The sequence below is a fragment of the Oncorhynchus tshawytscha genome, linkage group LG23 (assembly GCF_018296145.1).
Source record: "Oncorhynchus tshawytscha isolate Ot180627B linkage group LG23, Otsh_v2.0, whole genome shotgun sequence".
Classification (NCBI taxonomy): Eukaryota; Metazoa; Chordata; class Actinopteri; order Salmoniformes; family Salmonidae; genus Oncorhynchus; species Oncorhynchus tshawytscha.
Genome location: NC_056451.1, coordinates 2,308,086 through 2,318,058, shown reverse-complemented (window position 1 = coordinate 2,318,058; position 9,973 = coordinate 2,308,086). Strand labels below are relative to the sequence as shown.

Genomic DNA, 9,973 nt, shown 5'->3' with positions numbered 1-9,973 from the left:
GTCAGAAGTTTACATACACACAATTAGTATTTGGTAGCATTGCCTTTAAATTGTTTAACTTTGGTCAAATGTTTCAGGTAACCTTCCACAAGCTTCACACAATAAGTTGAGTAAATTTTGGCCCATTCCTTCTGACAGAGCTGGTGTAACCGAGTCAGGTTTGTAGGCCTCCATGCTCGCACACGCTTTTTCAGTTCTGCCCACATATTTTCTATAGGATTGAGGTCTGGGCTTTGTGATGGCCACTCCAATACCTTGACTTTGTTGTCCTTAAGCCAATTTGCCACAACTTTGGAAGTATGCTTGGGGTCATTGTCTATTTGGAAGACCCATTTGTGACCAAGCTTTAACTGATGTCTTGGAAGGTTGCTTCAATATATCCACATAATTTTCATGCCTCATGATGCCATCTATATTGTGAAGTGCACCAGTCCCTCCCGCAGCAAAGCACCCCCACAACATGATGCTGCCACCCCGTGTTTCACGGTTGGGATGGTATTCTTTGGCTTGCAAGCCTCCCCCTTTTTCCTCCAAAATTAACAATGGTCATTATGGCCAAACAGTTCTATTTTTGTTTCATCAGACCAGAGGACATTTCTCCAAAAAGTACGATCTTTGTCCCACGTACAGTTGCAAATCGTAGTCGTAATCGTAGCTTTTTTATGGCTGATTTGGAGCAGTGGCTTCTTCCTTGCTGAGCGGCCTTTCAGGTTATGTTGATATAGGACTTGTCAAGTTCTTTCAAAATCGAACCCAGAAGCAGACCAGGACAAGGAGAGTAGGAAGAAGGTGAGTATTTATTTACAAGTGAATGTGAATGGGTAGATATATCCAGGTGGCGTAGCGGGCAGCGGTGGTGAGTTGATGGGAGTAAATAGGTGGATCCAATGGGGTAGCGGAATCCTCCGACGACCAGGCGGGAATGTGGTAAATGATCCGGGTGAGTAACTGAAGACAGAACAAACAGAGGTAAGTTTAAGGCAAGCAATATGTAAAAAACAACAAAACAAATTCTATCCAACTTGAGGCTGATACTATGGCACAACATACTGTTCATGGCTAACGATCCGGCAGGGAATGGATGTCAGGTCAGAGCTTTTGAAGGGGAGAGGTGATGATCAGGACAGGTGTGCAGATTACTGATTGGATACAGGTGCGGGTGAACATGATCTCCCAACAAGCTAATTCGCCCGGCAACCAGACAGGGTGCGTTCCAGGACACCGGAAACACACTCCAGGACAGAAACATAGGCAAACACAGACTCAGGAAGCGGGATTCGTGACACTTGTTTTATTGTGGATATAGATACTTTTGTACCTGTTTCCTCCAGCATCTTCACAAGGTCCTTTGCTGTTGTTATGGGATTGATTTGCACTTTTCGCATCAAAGTACGTTCATCTCTAGGAGACAGAACGTGTCTCCTTCCTGGGCGGTATGACAGCTACGTAGTCCCATGGTGTTTATACTTGCATAGTATTGTTTGTACAGATGAACGTGGTACTTTCAGCCGTTTGGAAATTGCTCCCAAGGATGAACCAGACTTGTGGAGGTATACCATTTTTTTCTGAGGTCTTGGCAAAGAGGCACAGAATTTGAAGGTAGGCCTTGAGATACACCTCCAATTGACTCAAATTATATAATTAGCCAATCAGAAGCTTCTAAAGCCATGACATCATTTTCTGGAATTTTCCAAGCTGTTTAAAGGCACAGTCAACTTAGTGTATGTAAACTTCTGACCCACTGGAATTGTGGTACAGTGAATTATAAGTAAAATAATCTGTCTGTAAACAATTGGAAAAACAGTTGGAAAAATGACTTGTCATGCACAAAGTAGATGTCCTAACTGACTTGCCAAAACTACAGTTTGTTAACAAGAAATGTGTGGAGTGGTTAAAAAACGGGTTTTAATGACTCCAACCTAAGTGTATGTAAACTTCAGACTTCAACTGTATATGATACGGATAATCATGAATGAATTGTGAATAATGATGAGTGAGAAAGTTGGAGTCATAAATATCATACCCCCAAGACATGCTGACCTCTCACCATTACCAAAAAGGGGAGGTTAGCATTTTTGGTAGGTATGATATTTATGCCTCTAACTTTCTCTCTCATCGTTATTTACAATTCATTCATGATTATCTGTAATCATGGTAACATCCACATTATTGTAGAAGTGTTTAGAAACATATTTTATTCTGATTTCCTATAAAAGTGATTCCAAAATTATACAATACATTATTTACCATGAATGTCTATTGGGCACTTATTGCAGGCACTTTTCTGATATTGTTTACGATAAGTAGCCTATAATAGAAAAATGTGAAGTTTGAAATGAAATAAGTTTGCTAATATGGGTGATTGTTAATGGGACAGTTGATGGTTCAACCATCAAACTAGTAGTAGTAGGATAATAAATAAAAAAAACTGGTGCACATTAATGTTAGAAACGTATCTTTCTATTCATCGTTATCGCATCAATTCAGTCAATTTATCGCGATATGGATATTTGTAGTTTATATTACACATCAGACGAAAGAGTACAGGTTCATTCTCAAGCTGACCTCGTGCTGATGCTGTTACATGGTGGTGTGGGTCTACTGAGCTTGTACAGAATATCTGAGCCTTCAGTTTACACTGGTTGGAATGTGAGGGTGTATGTGCCTCTGGTTTGTGGGTAGAGGCCGTTTCTGAGTGCTGACTTAAGTGGTCAGATATCCGACCACACTACCCCCTTCCATACATTTCCCTTCACTCTCTTTCACACACACACACACACACACACACACACACACACACACACACACACACACAGACCCATCATATCCTGCAGCCTAGTGATGTAACCAATCTAGCCCTTTCAAACCCCAGTCTCCAGTGCTTTCAGTGCTTGACATGGAAGGAAAGGTTTGGTTAGAGATGGACTCGCTGGACTTATATGCGTAACTGGATATAGGGCTGTTTGGTATTTGATATTTTTCTACATTAGGTTTGTACACTCATATTGGATATTTTGTCGGTTTGTGGGGATGGGTAAATGACTGTATAAATAAGGGGATGGATATGGAGAGGCCTATACTTTCCCCTAGGGCTTGGAGTGTGTCCAGTCCAGTTCTGTCTCTATAGTGGCTGATGTTTTGGCTTCGGTGACACAGAGTTGTCCCTGACAACCCCTGGTCACATGTGGCCTTGCTTAATGTCAGACCAGTTCAGCTCTGCAGAGACCAGGGTCTGGGGCCCATCCAACTGGCAGGGGAAAGCCATGACTCCTTAATAACCGGGTGGCTTGACAACTCCAGGGAATGGCAGAGCTTTTCCCCCGAAAGAGCCGGATTGGTGGAGAACAAATGATTATTGGGTTGGAAACTGAGTGAATGAATGATTATAGTCTGGGAGAGAAAGAGAGAGAGCTCTTAGTCGGGCCGTACACTTATTTGGTGCCGCTTCATATTCTGAAGCTGATTTTTTTTTAATGTTATGCTCACACTGCCTCATATCATTTGATATCTTTGCTCATCAGAGGCCATGCAAGCATTTGTCATTTTATTTTTATTTCATTTATTTCACCTTTGGTTAACCAGGTGTGCCAGTTGAGAACAAGTTCTCATTTACAACTGCGCCCTGGCCAAGATAAAGCAAAGCAGTGCGACACAAACAACAACACAGAGTTACACACGGGATAAACAAACGTATAGTCAATAACATCATAGAAAAAAATCTATTTACAGTGTGTGCAAATGAGGTAAGATTAGGGAGGTAGGGCAATAAATAGGCCGTAGTGGCGAAGTATTTAGCAATTAAACACTGGAGTGATAGGTGTGCAGAAGATGAATGTGAAAGTGAGATACTGGGGTGCAAAGGAGCAAAAAGATTTTAAAAAAATAACAATATGGGGATGAGGTAGTTGGATCGTCTATTTACAGATGGGCTATGTACATGTGCAATGATCTGTGAGCTGCTCTGACAGCTGATGTTTAAAGTTAGTGAGGGAGATATGAGTCTCCAGCTTCAGTGATTCTTGAAATTCGTTCCAGTCATTGGCAGCAGAGAACTGGAAGGAAAGGCGGCCAAAAGAGGAATAGGCTTTGGGGGTGACCAGTGAAATATACCTGCTGGAACGCGTGCTACGGGTGGGTGCTGCTATGGTGACCAGTGAGCTAAGGTGGGGCTTTTCCTAGCAAAGACTTATAGAGGACCTGGAGCCAATGGGTTTGGCGACGAATATGAAGCGAGGGCCAGCCAACGAGAGCATACAGGTTGCAGTGGTGGGTAGTATATGGGGCTTTGGTGACAAAAAGGATGGCACTGTGATAGACTGCATCCAATTTGCTGAGTAAAGTGTTGGAGGCTATTTTGTAAATGACATCGCCAAAGTCAAGGATCGGTAGGATGGTCAGTTTTACGAGGGAATGTTTGGCAGCATGAGTGAAGGATGCTTTGTTGTGAAATAGGAAGCCGATTTCTAGACTACATTTTTGATTGGAGATGCTTAATGTGAGTTTGGAAGGAGAGTTTACAGTATAACCAGACACCTAGGTATTTGTAATTGTCCACATATTCTCAGTCAGAACCGTCCAGAGTAGTGATGCTGGACGGACAGGCAGGTGCGGGCAGCGATCGGTTGAAGAGCATGCATTTAGTTTTACTTGCATTTAAGAGCAGTTGGAGGCTACGGAAGGAGAGTTGTAATGCATTGAAGCTCCTCTGGAGGTTAGTTAACCGAGTGTCCAAGGAAGGGCCAGAGGTATACAGAATGGTGTCGTCTGCATAGATGTGGATCAGATAATCATCAGCAGCAAGAGCGACATCACTGATGTATACAGAGAGAAGAGTCGGTCCAAGAATTGAACCCTGTGGCACCCCCATAGAGACTGCCAGAGGTCCGGACAACAGCCCCTCTGATTTGACACACTGAACTCTGTCTGAGAAGTAGTTGGTGAACCAGACGAGGCAGTGATTTGAGAAACCAAGGCTGTTGAGTCTGCCGATAAGATTTAAGGCCAAGTTCTTGTCCAAGGTGGCTCCTGTGAAACAGTACATGTGTCCCCTCTCCTTTAGTCGCTGGCCAGACTATTGGAAAAGGATACAGATAGAAACACTCCGATCAGTCAACAATGTTTTAAACCAGTGGAACCAAGGCCCACCAAGAGTCTAGACACTGTTCAAGTCTTTAGTCTTTTGGATGAAGAGCCCTCTCAAACTAGCAAGACCATTTTCAAATGCTAAACAGGAGAACTTTCCTTTTCAATCCAATTGGTTCTGTGAGAGTTGGCCTCTCCTCAGGTTTGCATGAATTGAGGGTCGGTGCAGGGGGCAGCACACAGTGCATTTCAATGCCTGAAACATTTTTGACTTCTGCCCCTCTGTGCCTCTCGACCATTTCCCCCACGTTTTTGTCCCCATGTCAAATAATTGAATGAGCAAAGATTCCCTCTTTTGAACCCAACAACTCTGTCGTCCGTCTTTGTCTGTCCATCGTCATGGTTATGGGGCCAGCTTTGGGTTAGACCTCTTTGGTAGATGGGGTTAGGGGATATCGGACAAACAGACGGATGTAGGGGGAGAAGGAATGCAGACTGTGTTTCCGTCTTTAATGATGGAGAGGGGATTTTGGGAAATAATGTGTGTCGCTGAGAGATGTTTGCTCTCTGGAGGAGAGAAGGAAAGAGGGAGGCGAGACGCTGGGGCTTTTTTAAGAAGGCTTAGTTCTCAGCCTTTCTGGCCTTCCAGCCCCCCAGGCCCCTCGGCTCAGCCCCCCAGGGACACAGAAAGAACAGGCAGCCAATGTGGATGCACACACAGGGAGATGGAAACAAATACCGAGGTAACAGGGCCTGACCCTGGCAGGTGTGTGTGTGTGGTACAGGGTGTGTGGTACAGGGTGTGTGGTACAGGGTGTGTGGTACAGGGTGTGTGGTACAGGGTGTGTGGTACAGGGTGTGTACTGTACTGTGTGTGTACTGTACAGGTATATGTAAAGTTTAGGACAGTGTGTGTGTATGAGTTATCCTGCTTGGACAGCTGTGTTTGGACAGAGTGCTCTTATCCATGAAATTCTTCATGGAGGCCAGCGGCTCCTTGGTATGCACACAGAGGAACAAGACCCGCTTCATGCCTCCTCTTCTGTCGCCCCCTCAAACCTGGAAGTAGAAGACACTTCCGGAAAGATTCCAGGTACAAGTTTAGGTTTCTTCTGGCCTGGGATGAGAGAGGATTAAGTTGCCTCAAGGAGCTGGGGTCTTTAATTTGTCCTCTTTTATCCCACGCGCCAGTCCAGACGTAACACCGCCGCGTCTGAGCGATCCGCCACATGGGAAATCTCCTGTCATCTCTCATAGCCATCTTGGATTTTTTTCAGACCAGTATCAAACATTTTAGTGTGTCAAATGGCTTTACACTCACTGTAGGGAAAGTTTGGCAGTTAGTGAGAAACCTCAGCACCCCATCAAAAGGTGATAGTCTTAACTTGCCAACACGGGAAAACACTTATTTCCTCCAGTAAGAATGTGTATTATCCACGTGAGCCGTAAATCCCAGAAGAATGAAAGTGTCAAAAAGAGGTCTGTGTTGTGCTGGCGACGTCCCCCAGATGGCTTTAGCAGTGCTAGGAAAATATCACATTGATTGAGGCCTCAACTGTTCACTCCACCCCTAGTCCATCTGCCAAAAGAGTAGCCGATATCAGTGAAAAGTGTGTGTGTAATAAACATCATGAAGCAACACTTGCTGTCGACAAAAAATTATATTACTCAACACAATTGCCTGTAGCACACATCATACCCCTATCTATGTTTATCTCAAAACGGCATTAGTTTTGGTCTGACACACAAACAGCACGCACACACAAACCTTTGACTGCAAGAAATGCATTTTGATTTATAAGAGGAATTAAGAAATAAGTATAGAAAAGATTAAACAAAATAAATGTAAGAACATAATCATAGAGGTCTCTGTATAAACAACCATATACAATATATACAGTACCAGTCAACAGTTTGGACACACCTACTCATTCAAGGGTTGTTTTTTGTTTTTTTACTATTTTCTACATTGTAGAATAATAGTGAAGACATCAAACTATGGAATAACACAATCATGTAGTAACCAAAAAAGTGTTTTAAAAAATCTAAATATTTTATATTATTTAAAGTAGCCACCCTTTACCTTGATGACCGCTTTACACACTCTTGGCATTCTCTCAACCAGCTTCATCTGGAATGCTTTTCCAGCATTCTTGAAGGAGTTCCCACATAGTAGTGGTTTCTTTGCAGCAATTCGACCATGAACGCCTGATTCCTCTGAACAGTTGATGTTGAGATGTGCCTGTTACTTGAACTCTGAAGTATTTATTTGGGCTGCAATTTCTGAGGCTGGTAACTCTAATGAACGTATCCTCTGCAGCAGAGGTAACTCTGTGTCTTCCTTTCCTGTGGTGGTCCTCATGAGAGCCAGTTTAATCATAGCTCTTGATATTTTTTGCGAATGCACTTGAAGAAGCTTTCAAAGTAATTCAAATTTTCCGCATTGACTGACCTTCATGTCTTAAAGTAATGATGGACTGTCATTTCTCTTTGCTTATTTGAGCTATTCTTGCCATAATATGGACTTGGTCTTTTACCAAATAGGGATATCTTCTGTATACCACCCCTACCTTGTCACAACACAACTGATTAGCTCAAATGCATTAAGAAGGAAAGAAATTCCACAAATAAACATTTAACAAGGCACACCTGTTAATTGAAATGCATTCCAGGTGACTACCTCATGAAGCTGGTTGAGTGTGCAAAGCTGTCATCAAGGCAAAGCGTTGCTACCTTGAAGAATCTAAAATATATTTTGATTTGTTCAACACTTTTTTGGTTACTACATGATTCCATATGTGTTATTTCATAGTGTTGATGTACTCACTATTATTCTACAATGTAGAAATAGTAAAAATAAGGAGAACCTTGAATGAATAGGTGTTTCCAGAATTTTGACTGGTACTGTATGTACAGTGAATTTGGAAAGTATTTAGATTCCTTCACTTTTTCCACATTTTGTTACGTTACAGCCTTATTATTAAATAAAAACATTTCCTAATTTATCTACACACAATACCCCATAATGAGAAAGCGAAAACATGTTTTTAGAAATGTTTGCAAATGTATTACAAATAAAAACCGATACCTTATTTACTATGAGATTCTAAATTGAGCTCCGGTGCAGCCTGTTTCCATTGATCATCCTTGAGATGTTTCTACAACTTTATTGGAGTCCACCTGTGATAAATTAATTTGATTGGACATGATTTAGAAAGGCACACACCTGTGTATATAAGGTCCCACACGTGACCGTGCATGTCAGGGCAAAATCCAAGCCATGAGGTCTAAGGAATTGTCCATAGAGCTCAGAGACAGGATTGTGTCGAGGCACAAATCTGGGGAAGGGTACCAAAACAATTCTCCAGCATTGAAGATCCCCCAAAAACACAGTGACCTCCATCATTCTTAAATGGAATAAGTTTGGAACCACCAAGACTCTTTCTAGAGCTGGCCGCCCAGCCAAACTAAGCTATCAGGGGAGAAGGGCCTTGGTCAGGGAGGTGACCAATAACCCTGGTCACTCTGACAGAGCTCAAGAGTTCCTCTGTGGAGATGGGAGAACCTTCCAGAAGCACAACCATCTCTGTAGCACTCCACCAATCAGGCCTTTATGGTAGAGTGGCCAGACGGAAGCCAGTCCTCAGTAAAAGATACATGACAGCCAGCTTGGAGTTTGCCAAAGGCACCTAATGGACTCTCAGACCATGAGAAGCAAAATTCTTTGGGTTGATGAAACCAAGATTGAACTATTTGTCCTGAATGCCTAGTATCACGTCTGTAGGAAACCTGGCACCATCCCTACGGTGAAGCATGGTAGTGGCAGCATCATGCTGTGGAGATGTTTTTTAGCGGCAGGGACTGGGAGACTAGTCAGGATCGAGGGAAAGATGAATGGAGCAAAGTACAGCAAAATCCTTGCTGAAAACCTGCTCCAGAGTGCTCACCTCAGACTGAAGGTTCACCTTCCAACAGGACAATAATCCTAAGTACACATGTATATATTTGTATTTTTTTAAAGAATAATTGTTGTAATAATAAGGCTCCGCTGTACCGTTGTTTCTCAAGCGCAGATTTGTTAGCGGCATACTTGCACCATTACTACAATAAAAACTGCTTGTTTCTAGTCCAAACAGTTTCATCTTACCCATATTACCAATGTATTTTTTCTTTCTTTGGGGACTCGCATTTTACATTAATAAACCATGTCGCGGACCATTTGTTTTACACCTTGTTCAGTCCCGTTTGATACCTATATAGCTAGTTAGCTAACAACCGGGTAACTTTACCAGTATATCCAAACATTTGGGTGCACAGAAAGAAAGGAACGGGGATAGCTTCTTCAGGAGATGATCATAACAATGAATGAATGACAGGTATTTGTATCAACATTTTAGCTATTTATAATAAACAAATGTATTTACTTGGTTACATATTAGTTTCTAGGACACATGTGCTTCAGAAATAGCTAGAATTCCTATAGGCTATATCTCAATCGATTTTAATGGTGCTTTTGGTGCTCCTAGATTTTATGTTTGTGCTCCTCGTTTTTTAAAGTTGTGAGCACCAGTGCTGCCAATTATATTATTTTGTTGTTGAGTTATAGAGCCCTGGATGAGACACCATTCTTCCATGAGAAATTCCTTAATTTAGTGTTTTGTTGATGGTGGTGGAAAACACTGACTCAGGCGGTGCTATAGAATCTCCAATAAGTGTTCAATTGGGTTGAGATCTGGTGACTGAGGGACACACACACACTTTACACCCCTATGCTCCTTTGACACCCTTCTTTCAAAGTCAATGAGATCTCTTCTTCTAGACATGGTAGCCAAAATAATGTACAACTGGACATTTTAATACATTATCCTAAATATGACGGGATGTTAAGTGC

The 9,973-nt window shown here is 42.3% G+C and overlaps 1 protein-coding gene across 1 annotated transcript in view; it reads left to right on the top strand.

The window, feature by feature from the left end:
- The window catches only part of LOC112223157 (NADP-dependent malic enzyme), a 127,701-nt gene that overhangs the window by 96,135 nt on the left and 21,593 nt on the right, over positions 1–9,973 (top strand). The window lies entirely within an intron of this gene.